Source organism: Suricata suricatta, chromosome 7 (genome assembly GCF_006229205.1).
Source record: "Suricata suricatta isolate VVHF042 chromosome 7, meerkat_22Aug2017_6uvM2_HiC, whole genome shotgun sequence".
Lineage (NCBI taxonomy): Eukaryota > Metazoa > Chordata > Mammalia > Carnivora > Herpestidae > Suricata > Suricata suricatta.
The window spans coordinates 49,078,394-49,093,966 of NC_043706.1; the positions used below are offsets into that span (position 1 = coordinate 49,078,394).

Here is a 15,573-nt window from a genome sequence, read left to right on the forward strand (position 1 = left end):
CAGCCCGGGGGCCAGAGCCCGCCCACCGGGTCCCCTCCTCCACTCGCACGCTGTGGGGACCGTTAGCCGCCCGCGGCACAGGGCGGTGCCGCCTTCGCCCAGCGCCCCACGGTCGCTGTCCCCCGCCCGGCGCCCTCCGCGTCCCCGCCCCGCTCCCCCACCGCAGTCACCCCATTCATCCCGCGGCCGCACCCGCCAATCACCGCGCACCAACGGCGCCGCATCTGGCGATAGGGCGGGGCCTCGCCGGGCGCGCGCTCGCCCCTCGCCTCGAGCTCGCGCCCGGGCCGGGTCATTCCCGGGCATTGACCGGCCCTAGTCCCTGCTCTGACCCGGCCGGGGACTTAGGGTGGGGGGAGGCGCTGACGAGGGAGCAGAGAGTTGTACGGTCCGGACTACCGAGGTCGGAGGGATCGGAGGGTGGGCCGGGCCTTGGGAGAAGAATGGAAAGTGGCCTTGACTCCGGGGGCTGTCCCCACGCCCCTCACATCCAGCCCAGAGCTTCCAGATGGGCGCGTATTACATTCCCAGTAAGGAGACGCGCGACTGGCTGCAAATGCGTGGGGCGGGAGAAAAGGGGGAGATGAGGCAGCAAAAAAAAAAAAAAAAAAAAAAATGTGTGTCTGGGCAGCTCAGCCCAAGTCTGGGGCTGGGGGAAAGCCTCTAGAGAGAAGCTTTAAATCGTTACTCATCTTTTAGTCATTTGTTATAATCTGTGAATTTTATAATCTGTGTTGTATAGACTTCGTTAACGTATGTCCACTGTCGAGAGTGAGATGTAACAAAAGGCTGCTCCTGTCGAGGTTAAAATTGTATTTATTTGTATCCTCATAAATTGTGATATTGAAAATATTTCTTTTGGATTATTTCATAAATGTGCGCCCTCCCCACCCCCCTTTGATTTATCTTCCGTAACGTCTTATTCACCAGAAAGAAAAGAGGAAACCTAGTGTCTTTTCTATTGGTGGCAAAGGTCACTCCCTCACTCCCTCCCACCCCCGCCCCCAAAACACTTAAAGGCACAAAAAGCAGTTTGACCACAAACTGCTGCTAGATATTTTCACTCCTTTTTAATTCTGCTAACCAGTCTGTAGGAATAGGTATTATCACTTTTTTCAGATGTCAGAACAGGCTCAGAGATTAATTTGGCCAAGAACACAAATTTGTAAATTGCAAACTTTGGTCCCTGTCCACATTTCCTTCCCCCAGGTGATGAAATTTCAATCCACAGTAAGTAGAAGGTGGAAAGGAATTTAACGCTTTGGGAGTTCTTAGCTAAAGACAGTGCATCTAGCCAAGTGCAAGCACCTCTTGGAGATGGGTTTGTGTTTCTTGAGAACTCTGTTAAGTACATAGTTTTCATGCCAGAACTTTGAAAGGTTCTGGAAGGAGAGTTCCTTGAAGTTCTGAAATACCGTGGGTCACCTATGGCCTGGTGCTTTTTGCAACCCTAGCTTGACCTGAAACAAAACCCTTTTTGTAATTAAGTATTGCCAGCGGGGATGCTGGAAGGCTGCCCAGGTCTTGTTCAGGGACTTCAGTCTTTGTGGCAAACAGAATACAGAAAAGTTGGATCAAAGACAGAGTTAATTAGGTCACAGAATGCTTTTTGGGGTAGAAAGTAGCAAACTATGATCAGACTTTTAACTCTATCTGATTTAACAGATTGGCTGAGTAGATCTGCTCCATGCTCCATGCTGTGGGTACTGTGAGATGCTTTTCCTGCCTGCTGGAAAAAGATCACAGTTGGCTTAAGCGTATTACTGAGTCCAGTGTATGAATAACAGTAATGGAAGGCAGCACATAAAGTGACAATAGCTAAGTATGAGGCAAGAATTATGGATGAGCTTTCACTAAGCAGTGTAGGTCAAACTCAGAAGGAGAAGAGGCCCCTTTAGGCTCCAAGCTGAAGCGTCAGGGCTTTTCTTTACCAAGCAGACAAAAAAAAAAAAAAAAAAAAAAGCCAACCCAGAATCCGTAAGCACCCTTTAATAGCGTTCCCATTGCAGTTGGTACTAAATCCCAAATCCCTCCTGTGATATGAAGCCCTGCATGAACTGGGGCCTGCTTACCTGCCCATCCTCCTGGGGCACCACTGTCTATACTTGGACCATACTCTTCATCTCCTTGCTTCTCAGAGATGAGACTTCTTACCCCAGGCCTTTTACATGTGCTGTCCCCTCTGCTGGGTCATTTCACTACCCTGACCCCTTTCTATACCTCTTTCTCATTTATTCTTCCATCTCAGCTTCAAGTTGCTTCTTCTGAGAAGTTCCCCTTCTAAATAAAACCCACTGTTCTAACTCTCATCAGATCCTTTTTTGCCCAGTGCACTTACCAAATTTGCAAGATATTATTTGTGTGATTATCTTTTTCATATCTGCCTGTCCTGTCATGGAACCATTTTTTCTCACAGGGCTTATAACAATTTATAACATACATTTATTTGGGAAATGATTTGTTTTTTTTTATCTGCTGGCCCCACCTGTTTTGGGCAGACATAGTTTTGTTTTTTATCATGTCCAGTGGTTAGCACAATGCTTAACACATTGTCAGTGCTCAATAAATATTTCTTGAGTTAATGCTCAGGGGGTGCCTGGGTGGCTCAGTCAGTTGAAGCAACTGACTTCAGCTCAGGTCATAATCTCATGGTTCATGAGTTCAAGCCCCGCATCAGGCTCTGTGCAGACAGCTCAGAGCCTGGAGCTTACTTTGGATTCTGTGTCTTCCTCTCTCTCTGCCCCTCCCTCACTCACACTGTGTCTCTCTGTCTATCTCTCTCTCTCAAAAATAAATAACCATTAAAATTTTTAAATTAATGCTCAGAATATGTCCACATGTTGAGGAATAGTGGGAGGCAGGCTGAGAAGGTTGGCTGGAGCAGATGCAGGGGGCGGAGAGAAGTGTTTCTACCCTCTTGGTTGGTTCTGCCCTGGGCAGTATGGAAGTCACTGGCCACATGTGCGTATTGAGCACTTGAAATGTGACTGAGGAACTGAATTTTAAATCCTGTTTAATTTTAATTAATTTACATGTCCTAAAGTATATCTGGAACAACATGGATATATTATTCTACTTTTTCAACTACAAATTTTGAGAAATCTAAATATAGACAAATTTTGGTGAAAATTTATCATCTGAACTGGATTTTGACCTTACAGAAAAGAAGATTATAAAAGACCTCATTTTTCTCTATTGATTACATGTTGAAATGGTCCTATTTAGAATATATTGGGTTAAGTAAAAAATATTTTAGAGTTAGTTTCACTAATTCTAGGTATATACCCAAAGAATTGAAAGAAGGGATTCAAACAGATGCTTACTTGTACACCACTGTTCATAACAGCGTTTTTGATAACAGCCAAAAGATGGTCAAACCTAAATGTCTACTAGCAGGTGAATCCATAAGCAAAATGATACATATATTAATATATGAATATTATTCAGACTTAAAAAGGAATGAAAAAACTTTTAAACATAATCTTTTTCTTTTTAATATTTTTTAAATGTTTGTTTATTTTTGAGGGAGAGAGCACGTGAGCAGAGGAGGGGCAGAGACAGAGGGAGACCGAGGATCCAAAGCAGGCTCTGTGCAGACAACAGAGAGCTCATTGCAGGGCTGGAACTCGCCAGCTGTGAGATCATGACCTGCACAGAAGTCAGATGTTTAACTGACTGAGCCACCCAGGTGCCCTAGGCATGAGATTTTGATACATGTTACAACATAGATGAACTTTGGAAGTGAAATAGGTGAAATGAGCCAGTCACAAAAGGACAAACATTGTTTGATTCCTCTTGTATGAGGTACCTAGAATAGGCAAATTCGTAGAGGCAGAAAGTAGATAGAATAGAATTCTTCCTGTGGCTAGAGGAATTGAGAAATGATAGCTTAATGGGTATGGGATTTCTGTTTGGGATAATGAAAATGTTCTGGAAATGGAGAGTGGTGATATTTGCACAGCATTGTGTATCTACTTAACGTCTCTGAATTGTACACTTAAAAATGGTTACAATGTGAATTCTATATACATTTTACCATATTTAAAAATTAATTTCACTTATTCCTTTTTACTTTTAAAAATGTTATTACTAGAAATATTTTATTTTATTTAATTTTTATTTTATTTTTTATTTTTTTTATTTTTTATTTTTTTATATTCTCCCACCCATTATTTTCAGAGTACACACAATGCAAAATAGGCCTTTCAACTCTAAGATTCACATATATGCTATCAACACAAATACACTTCCATACCCTTAACTCCTGGAATCTGTTAGGTGGCTTTCCAATGTACAGATAGAGAGGTAGGGGTGCTAAAGAACTTACACCCAGACCAGAAGAGAAAAGCACTTTTAGTATTTAATGAACCTCCTCCATGTGGCTTCAAGCTACTAGGACACAAGCTCCCCCAACACCCTTAATCTTCTCCTCAGCTCTTCTACTGAAGAATTTGGCCTTCACAATGACAGGCTGTTTGGGGAGCTTTCCCTTTCCCAAAACTTTGTAGTAGCCTGATCGCACCACATCAATGATAGGAGCAGCTCCTGTCTTGTTTTTGGCAGCATTTACCCTTGTCTGCTCACTGACTAAGGTCCACAGTTTATCAAGGTTGACAGTTGGGCAGAAGCTCTGGTTCCTTTTTAAGTGGTAATGCCTCATGCCAACTTTTCCAAAGTAACCTGGATGATATTTGTCAAAGTTAATCCTGTGGTGATGCATGCCACCAGCATTACCCCGACCTCCTGGGTGCTTCCGGTGCTTGCCGATGCGGCCGTGAACGTGGCTCACGTGGCCCCGGAGTTTCCGGGTCTTCCTCAGTCTGGAAGGCATGTTGGCGACCCAGAAGAAAGAGGATAATTTTTATTTTTTAAATATAATTTATTGTCAAATTAGCTAACATACAGTGTATATGCAGTGTGCTTTCAGTTTTGGGGGTAGATTCCCATGATTCATCACTTAAACACAACACCCAGGGCTCTTCCCAACAAGTACCCTCCTCAACACCCATCACACATTTTCCCCTCTCCTCTACCCACCCATCTACCCTCAGTTTGTTCTCTGTATTTAAGAGTCTCTTATGGTTTGCCTCCCTCCCTCTCTGTTTGTAACGATTTTTCCCCCTTCCCCTTCCGTATGGTCTTCTGTTAAGTTTCTCAAGTTCCACATATGCGTGAAAATATATGATATCTTACTTTCTCTGACTGACTTATTTCACTTAGTATAATACCCTCCAGTTCCATCCATGTTGCTGCAAATGGCAGGATTTCATTCTTTCTTGTTGCCAAGTAGTATTCCATTGTATTTATCAACCACATCTTCTTTGTCCATTCATCCGTAGATGGGCATTTAGGCTTTCTCCATGATTTGGCTATTGTTGAAAGTGTTGCTATAAACATTGGGGTACATGCACTCCTATGCATCAGTACTCTTGTATCCCTTAGGTAAATTCCTAGTAGTGCTTTTGCTGGGTCATGGGGGAGTTCTATTTTTAATTTTTTGAGGAACCTCCACACTGTTTTGCAGAGCAGCTGCACCAGTTTGCATTCCCATCAGTAGTGCAAGAGGGTTCCCATTTCTCCACATCCTCGCCAGCAGAAAAATTTTAAATTATATATGTGGCTTCCTTATTATGCTCTATTGAACAGCACTGGGTTGGGTTAGACAATGGAGACTCTAAGAGAAATGAGTAAATTTCCGTGCTGAAGGTTTCACTAGTGTCTGTGGCACCAGGAAGGCTTCTTGTAAGGAGTGCAAGAGGGTAGCACATTATGAAGAATCCACGTGTTTAAGATTTGGCAGAATAAGTTATGTGTAAAAAAGATATATACAGGTGGCTCAGTCAGTTAAGCCTCCGGCTTCAGCTCGGGTCATGATCTCACGTGGGTTCGGCCCCGCGTCGGGCTCTGTGCTGACAGGCTAGCTCAGAGCCTGGAGCCTGCTTCAGATTCTGTGTCTCCCTCTCTCTCTGACCCTCCCCTGCTTGCACTGTCTCTCTCTGTCTCTCAAAAATAAATAAAAAACATTAAAAAATTTTTTAAAAGATATGTACAGAAAAGCCCAGATGGGCATGGCGGGGTGGGTGGGATACACAATAGAAATAATCTGGGAAGGGTTTTTTAAAATGTAATTTATTAAAATGAAAACGGGGACCTTCTAGAGATGGTGTTTTCTCTGCAGTAATGGGATAACTTGGCAGTTATCCAAGCGTGATGTTCCTTAATTGCTGTGGGATCAAATGAGCACCATGTGTGAAAGAGCTTTCTGATCTGCAGTGAGAGGTACAGGTGAGGTGAGAGGCAAGGGTGAGACACGGGCGAGGTTAATCACAGGCATGGGATTTCTTCAGGGTGTTCACATTGATGCTTTCCATCTGCTCCAGCTTCTCTAAAGAAGCGCTAGCTTTGGAGGCTTTCAACCAGGGCCACGTGATCTTTGCTATAAAACTGGGAAGGCTCCTCCATCTTGATTCCCTCTGTGGTAGAAACCTCCTTCTCTGGAATGGTCCCGGCACAGTCTTGCTCTTGGACACGGATTGTCTCCACACATTTAGCACTGGCCTGTGAATCGTGGAATTTTCAATCACTCAGAAGCCAGGTAAGTACTGACCCGAACTCAGGAAAGAACACTGGGTCCAAGGACAAGAGGTATAGGAGAAGGTGACAGGACAGCAGTAGGAGATGAATTTGATTGTTTAACTTGGTTTGCCACTCAGGGGAGCCAGTGTGAGATGCATGATCCAGAACTGTCTCCAGGCTGATCTTGTGGGTTCCTGGGGGTCTGAGCTACACTAGTCACCTGGACCTGATTCCAGCACATCCTTATGACCCTCCAGCAGTTTAGGAAAAGTCCGGTTCTTTGGACTTGCCCCAAATTAAGAATGGCCATCGCTGGGGCTACAACACCATGTCCACCCTGAGTTGAATAGTGTGTACCTCTCCAGAATTAAAATTTCACCTGAGTTGGGCTGAAAACAGCTGTGGCACTGGGACCAGAAGGGGAGAAAGCCAAGTTCACTGGAGAAAAATCCATATACTCAAAATATGAGTTTAATATTCTACAAAACAATACAGGGCATTCTCTGCCCAAATGAAATCAGAAGCATGGTAGAACTGCTAAAAGGTTTGTACCAAATAAGTTAAAAAAAAACTATGTATGTATATTTATATTTATTGCTGTTTTCAGGTTAGTTTGGTGTGGCTTAGTTCTTTTAAAAGATCCCTGGTAGGCCTAAGATTATGCTCTGGTCTGACCATTTCAATAGTTATCAAAAGTTCCTGAACCAACTGTGTGTAGCATGGATGCTGGTATGGGATGAAGGAGAAGGTTTTTAACACCATTCAAATTCCTACATCCCAGCTCTGCATAAATAGTGCCTTTGGTGGGACTTGACCCTTAACCCCAGCTATGTTGGCTTGATCACAGCTAAGAGTTTTCTCTATGTTTCTAGATATCAAAATTTACTAGAGTACATTGTTCCTTCTTGTCGGTTCTGAGAAGAAAGCTATTGGTATGCACCACTATATCTAAGGCATTTTGCGGCTAGGTTTGCTCTCAAAGTAGGAATTAGAGGTGATTACCTGAAAATAGAGATCTACTTTGGCTTGACTCTCTTAAATAGCAGCTGGTTTTACTCAACCTGGTAATGATTCTAGCACCCACCACTTCCCACTTCAATGGGACATATAAGCATGACACAGACCCCCAGGGAAATGAAGAGGCATGGGGAAAAAGGACTCGTCTATTAAATGCTTAAGTTGCCTGAGATTAACTATGAGGATTCGGATTCAAAGTAGGAGACTACTAAAAACTCAACTATTTGATAAATTTAGCAAACTTCTTGATTCATCTTTGTTTCTTTTTAAGTGTATTCATTTACTTTTGAGAGAAAGAGGGGTGAGTGGGGAGCAGAGAGAGAGGGAAAAACAGAATCCCAACCAGGCTTGGCATGATGCAGGGCCGGAACATATGAACCACCAGATCATGACCTGAGCCAAAATCAAGAGTCTCACACTTACTCAGCTGAGCCACCCAGGCGCCCCGAACTTGTTGATTCATTGATCTGTAGTGCAGGGAATACATTTCAGGTAAAGGTGACAAGGGATTAAAAAGATACTGAAGCCTTTTAATCAAGCTCCACCAATGAATGGTAAAGTCAACGTTCTTTAATCTTTTGGATGGTTTTGGGAGAGCCACAGTGGTCTTGTATGCATGTGACTGTAATATCTGCACACTAAATTGTCATGACGCCGACATTTCTGGGTTCTAAATTTCCTGGAACAGTTGCTGTAGTTTGTCCCTCTGCTCTCTGAGAAGTTAAATGGCATGATCTGTACTGTGTTTTGTCCTCTTGTCTACTGACAAATCTAAGCCATTTTACTGAAGTCCAGTAAGTGTTTACTCACTACACTAATTGGAAGTCTTTATGGGAAGGGCAGAAACTACTGCTATTAGCTGTTTGTTTTTGCTGAAGGATCGATAAAATCTCAAATCCACATATTGCTTGGTTCTGAATGAATACAGATTTTTAAATCCTATAAATATAATTATAATGTTTTTCCATGTTGCTACATTATCTTTTAAAACCCATCCATTTAATAATTGTACCATATCATTGCTTAAGCCAACGTTGCTCAATGCAGATTTCTAGCATTGAATCAAATCTACTGAGCTCAAGAATCTGTTACATAAATTCTGGTTTACTAAAGCCGACTATGAAAGTCATGATTCTCCATTATTGAAAATAATTTTGCAGTCAATGTCTTTGTAAACTTTTGTTTTCCTTCTTTGGATAATTTCCTTATTTTTTGGCATGTCATTTTTTTTTTAATGGAATGAACCAAAAGTATGTATCACTTTGAATCTATTTTCCTAACTTTCTTGAATTCTTTTCCCATGTTAATTACTCAACAGATATTTCCAACAAGAATAATCTCAATTCTAGCTACATTTTAAATTCTAGATGTGAGGCAGCCACTAGTTTAAATCTAAGAACATTAAGAGACAAAAGACAGAATGTTTCCATACTCGACCTGACAGACTAGGTTAGGAAACAAAGCAGTGAAGATGCAATGTGGATTTGTAGCCAGCCACACATGTGGTCATAGAATTTACTAATGTTAATGAATGTTCTTCATACTTAGCAGTTTCACGTTCATTATCTGCTGATGTTCTCTTAACCTATGAGGTAGGTAGGATTATTCTTAGAGTATGTATAAGGAAGCCAAGGCTCAGTTACTAAGAAAATGCCCAAAGTAGGAGTCGTTATCTGAATGTGGAAGCTTTTCTACCTGTCCCGTGCTGCCTCACCTCAAAGGATTTCTTTTTTGGGGGTACCCTTTTCTTAAGAGAATGTTCAGAGATGGTTTCTTCTTTATCTCCTAATTTTATTTCTGTTTTAAAAATTACACAATTGCAGCCCAGTTGAGTAACAAAATCAGAGAATAGCAACAATTAATTATAAGGTACTGCACCAGGTACTATAGGGAATAAAAAGATGAAAGAGCACAACCCAGGCCACTGGGGACTTTCATCTGGGAAATAGAAACAGCACATTTAAAACAAGAAGGCACCAGGGACCATAGGTGATGGAGATGATTTCTTCCTTGACAGCTGAGGAAATGGAGGCCTAACAGCAAGGATTCACCACTTGGGTTATTCCAAAGAATCCCCTCTATACTGGTCTCCTTTCATGAAGTCGAAGCTGCCCCAGAGCAGGCACGGTTTCCCTGCGCCTTTCACTGTCGCCAGCATTTGTGCACTGCCAGCTACAGAGTGGGCACACATTACATGCATCTTGACCTCAACTTCTTCCATATACAATATGCCTCATGACATTTTCCCTCATAACAGGTATTTAATTAGTTTCAACTATGTGGTAGGCACTGTTCTATGAACTTGGGAGAGCAAGGAGCATAACAGACAAGAATTCCTGCCCTCACAGCGTCAAAATATATAATCATCATTTTGTTTTTTCAGAAGTTTGATACCTGCATGGTGTAAGCATAGGGGAAATGTTGAGTGTCTAGGTTTCCAGCTTTAGTTCTTCTGTACTCTCACAGCTACAGAAATGCACGACTAGTAATCGCTGGAGAAGTTTCAGGTACCTCCCTTTCACTCTTCCTGTTAAACTTGACTATATAAATCGGAGCTTCATTTGAAATTTTAGGGAAATGCCTGGGGAAAGACATAGAATGAGGGAGGGTCTGCTTGGAGGTGTGGGGCTTGGCTGATAGAGCTGATTAACTGGAAATTAGGCCTGGCTAAATCATGCTAGAGGGCCTTGGAGAAGCCATTTAGGTTTTGGGCAAGTGAGAGTGTTTTTGAAGTGTTCGAGGAAGAAGAAGTCTTACCTGCATGAGGAAGGCTTCCCTGGTGGTGGTGAGAAGGGCTCACTAGAGAGGACTAAGACAAATCGGGAGGGTCTTCCACAGAGCCGGTTAGAAAAAAAATAATCTACAGCAGGACAGAGGAAATAGAGAAAGGGATGATGCACAAGTAAAAACAATACAACTAGGTGGCTGATGGAGAGTATTGGGGAGGGTGATAGGTATCTGGAAGAAATTGGGTGGCATTAGGCATTAAAAATGCAGGGCAACGGCACCCGGGTGGCTCAGTCGGTTAAGTGTCTGACTTCAGCTCAGGTCATGATCTGAGAGTTCTTGGGTTCTAGCCCCGTATCGGGCTCTGTGCTTTCAGTGTGGAGTTTACTTCAGTTCCTCCTCTCTCTGCCCCTGCCCTACTCATGCTCTCCCTCTTTCTCTCAAATAAAAAACATTTTTAAAAATGCAGGGCGGGTGCCTGGGTGGCTCAGTCAGTTGAGCATCCGACTTCAGCTCGGGTCATGATCTCGTTCATGGGTTTGAGCCCCACATCAGGTTCTGTGTTGACAGCTCAGAGCTTGGAGCCTGCTTCAGATTCTGTGTCTCCTTCTCTCTCTGCCCCACCCCTGCTCATGCTCTGTCTCTCTCTCAAGGATAAATAAACGTTAAAAAAATTTTTTTTAAATGCAGGGCAATGAACAGGCTTTTGACTGACAGATGTGAGTGATATAATGCATGCAATTTTGGATATTTTGTACCATTTACATAGGACAGTATAACTCCTATCATTTATGCCAAATAATTACATTTAATTCATCCCCATACACATTATCAGAGTCCCTACTCTTATTAAGTGTTACAAATCACACAACGATAAATAATAATCCTTCCTCAAATAGCTTTCAGCTTGATGAAGGAAATACAAAAACAATGATAAAAGGTAAAATACAATATTTCATAAGAGAAGTACAGGAACAATCCAGACCTAAAGAAGAAAAGGATTACAGTCCTTTAGGGGCAAGCTGTGATGGTTAGGATACAGTTATTTTTATATTAAAAGGCATTTTCCCCCTTAGATACCAAAAATATCCATTGAAATAATCAAGTTCAGAAATACTAATAAGTGTTAACTCTTTGCACTCAAGTGTAGTGAGTAGCCTAGGAAAATCTTAGGGAATTCCTTCCAGTAGGTTGGCTGTTGGTTCCCAGTGCTCCAGGGGTTCCCTGGGGAAATCTGGAACAGCTTCTGTACTCAGGGCAGGGAGAGACAGAAGAAAGAGGCAGGCGGCGCCAGATTCCTGCATGGCAGCTTTAATAAGCAGAGGGGACTTGCATACAAGGCCTATGTTGGAAGGCAGCAAGATGAAATTCTTTTTTTATTTATTTTCTTAGCAACAGACACCTGTTTTATTTTTTCCAAACACAGATACGGAAGTTTGCATGTTTTGCAAATATTGCTTCAAAGCAACATTTGTGTATACAGCACCTTCTGTTTTAACAGTTTGTAAACAGATAGGAAACCCACAGTCCAGCGTGGCACTGCAAGGGTCCACCTTGCATAACACCCATCATTTGAAGAAATAAAATGATTAGCCAAACCAGAACTGTTTTGTCCAGGCAGGTTTTTTTTTTTTAAGGTGGATAGTTTTTCTCAAAAGAAAACTTAAGAAGTGTACACATTTTTAGATGGTAACAGTAATCTTTGCAAATAACAGTTTCTAGTGCTCCAAAGTGGGGTTAATTCACCTTGACCTAGGAACTGGGGATGGAACCCCTCAACATGGCTTTAAATTAGAGAAGCACACTGAGGTTGTCAGAACTTGGAGTCATCTCTGTTTCCCTAAGGCGAGAAGCCACAATGAGTGAAATAGGATTATTTCCTTGAAGGTGTTTAAACAATAAGCCCAATAACATCCACTTGGCAAAATTAAGGTGATTCAGGTTCTGCTTCCATCTTTGATAAGGACATGAGCTGAACTCCCTTAAAGTTGTAGCTTCCCCAGATGTGATGCTCAAATATATTTTCAGAAATGAAAAGTCAGTAATCTAATAATGCAACAGTCATCATACCTCACAGTTGTGGCTTGCACCCACAGGTCAAATCTTAGAAATTCATAAAGTAGCCTTAACTGGGTTCAGTCATGCATATAGTGTCTGTGTTCTCAATAACCACATCACTATCTCAAGGTTATGTCCTTGGAGCAGCCTCTGTGAGAGGCAAGCAGAACCCACATCTCAAGGACACGGGAGGGGGTAAGGAGCCTCCAGCAATCAGGCCTTTTTTTGATCTGTTCCCCAACAGATACGTGAGTGAAAATTCATGCCTGTAAACAGCTGAGAAAAATATTGGCCAAGTTGACTTGGGAGGTTTCAAATTATTGTAGTCTATACCTTGCAGATTGGAGGTGTGCACACTTAGGCAGTCTCTTGTTTCTGTTCCTGAACACTGACCAAAACACCATAGTTTAGGCTGTCTTTGGGCTGGTCCATCCCCAGGCAACTTGGGGCTGAGGGCAGCCTCTCTAAAGGCTGCCAGGGACATTATAAGCACTGGGACAAACCTCTTTTGAAACTCCTAGGTTTTTTGGTACTATTTTCCTGAGTTTGTTTGATAAAAACGAAGATGCAGTTTGTTCTAAACTGTTAGTGATAAGTTCTTCACTAAATGAAGCCAGGTTGTGTAGCGAATTAATGATATTTGTCTATTTTCTTCCACATATATAGGTGTCTCTGGAAGTTCATGCCTCGTTGAGCCTGATACAGGTACAGATACTTTTGTACAGATACAGATTTTTTTTTTTTAGTTTATTTGGGGGTGGGCAGAGAGAGAATGAGAAAAGGAGAATCCTAAGCAGGCTCCACATTGTCAGCACAGAGTCTGATGCAGGGCTCAAACTTGTCAACTATGAGATTGGAACCTGAGCTGAAATCAAGAGTCATATGTTTGGGGCACCTTGGTTGGTTAAACTTCCGACTTTGGCTCAGGTCATGATCTCACAGCTCCTCAGCTGGAGACCTGCAGTGGGCTCTGTGCTAACAGCTCAGAGCCTGGAACCTGCTTTGGATTCTGTATCTCCCTCTCTCTGCCCCTCCCCTGCTCACGCTCTGTCTCTCTCTCAATAAATAAACATTAAAAAAAAAATGAGTCCGATGTTCAACTAAGACACTCTGAGATAGTATATTTTTAATTTTTTCTTTAAATATTCAACTACTGCCTCAGAGTAGACAAACGCTTCAGCAAATGTCAAGCATTACATCAGCTCCTGTTCTTTCTTTTTTTAAAGTTTATTTTAAAGGTGGAGGGCAGGGGGAGGGCAGAGAGAAAGAGGCAGAGAGACGGAAAATCCCAAGCAAGTTCCAGGCTTTCAGTGCAGAGCCTGACTTGGGGTTGGAAATCACAAACCTGATCAGATGTCAGATGTTTAAATGAGCCACCCAGGTGCCCCAGCTCCTGCCCTTTCTGGACAGGAATGTTTCAATGCGTGGACCCTCTCTCCCTCTCCTCATGCTGTTTTGTAGTGGACTCTTTCCTTTGCAGAATAACAAGTTGCCTCTTTTCTTCCAGCCTGGCAATATTTTTTCACATCTCTAGGATCAGAAGAGTTAAGAGTATTGTCCATGGTTCTATTGGCTTTTTTGTTGTTGTAGACGATAAATTTTGTCTTACTCTCAGCATCTTTGCTTTATTCAATAACTGTGAGGCTGGCTTCTAATGACACGTTGATCATTAATTGAAGACTGAGATCAGGAGGTGTGATTCTGTTTCCTAAAAGAGCTGATGAGTTATTGATTTCAATTTTATTGTCATTTGACCACCAAGCAGGAGGACCTGTACTCTCATGTCTTTGTAAGTCTTAGGACTAGAAGGGTTATTGGGAACACTAGCCAGGGGTGCCTGGGTGGCTCAGTCAGTTAAGCATCTGATTTGGGGTCAGGTCATGATCCCCTGGTTTGAGGGTTCAAGCCCTGTGTCAGGCTCTGTGCTGACAGCTCAGAGCCTGGAACCTTCTTCAGATCCTGTGTCTCTCTCTCTCTGCCTCTCCCCTGCTTGCTTGCACTCTCTATCTCCCAAAAATAAATAAACATTTAAAAATTTTATTCAGAATACTAGCCAAGCCAGACTTCCCACAATCTGTCATCCAAAGCCTTTGCCTGTTTCCAGAGTTAGCTTTGGCTAAGAATTGTGATAGGGGTTCTATAGCAGAGAGTGTTAAATTTAAATTTCCATTTTTTCACTTTTTAATTTTTAAAGTGATTTTTAAATTATTTTTTAACGTTTATTTATTTTTGAAGGAAATACTGAACATGAGCAGGGGAGGGGCAGAGAGAGAGGTGAGAGGGAGATCCAGAATCCAAAGCAAGCTCCAGGCTCTGAGCTGTCAGAACAGAGACGGACTCGATGCTCGAACTCATGAGATCATGACCTGAGCTGAAGTCTGACACAACCGACTAAGCCACCTGGGTTCCCCTTTGCTTTTTAATTTTTAAAATCATTTTTTTGGCTTTTAAATATACACTGATTACTTGGGTAAATCCCCAGCAGTGCTATTGCTGGGTCATAGGGGAGTTCTATTGATAGATTTTTGAGGAACCTTCACACTGTTTTCCAGAGCGGCTGCACCAGTTTACATTCCCACCAACAGTGTAGGAGGGTGCCCGTCTCTCCACACCCTCGCCAGCATCTATAGTCTCTTGATTTGTTCATTTTAGCCACTCTGACTGGTGTGAGGTGGTATCTCAGTGTAGTTTTGATATGTGTTTCCCTGATGATGAGTGATGTTGAGCATCATTTCATGTGCTGGTAGGCCATCTGGATGTCCTCTTTGGAGAAGTGTCTGTTCATTTCTTCTGCCCATTTCTTCACTGGGTTATTTGTTTTGTGGGTGTGAAGTTTAGTGAGCTCCTTGTAGATTTTGGATACTAGCCCTTTATCTGATATGTCATTTGCAACTATCTTTTCCCATTCTGTCAGTTGCCTATTAGTTTTCTTGATTGTTTCCTTTGCAGTGGAGAAGCTTTTTATCTTGATGAGGTCCCAATAGTTTATTTTTGCTCTTGATTCCCTTGCCTTTGGAGATGTGTCGAGTAGGAAATTGCTGGGGTTGAGGTCAAGATGCATAGGGGCCCATGTACCCCAGTGTTCATAACGGCACTTTCAACAATAGCCAAATCATGGAAAGAGTCTAAACATCCATCAATTGATGAATGGATCAAAAAGATGTGGTGTATATATATATACAATGGAATACTATA

At 42.3% G+C, this 15,573-nt stretch overlaps 1 pseudogene; it reads right to left on the bottom strand.

Annotated features, from left to right (window-relative positions):
* Positions 1–4,199: 4,199 nt before the first annotated feature.
* Positions 4,200–4,848, bottom strand: LOC115296308 (annotated as a pseudogene).
* Positions 4,849–15,573: the final 10,725 nt, after the last annotated feature.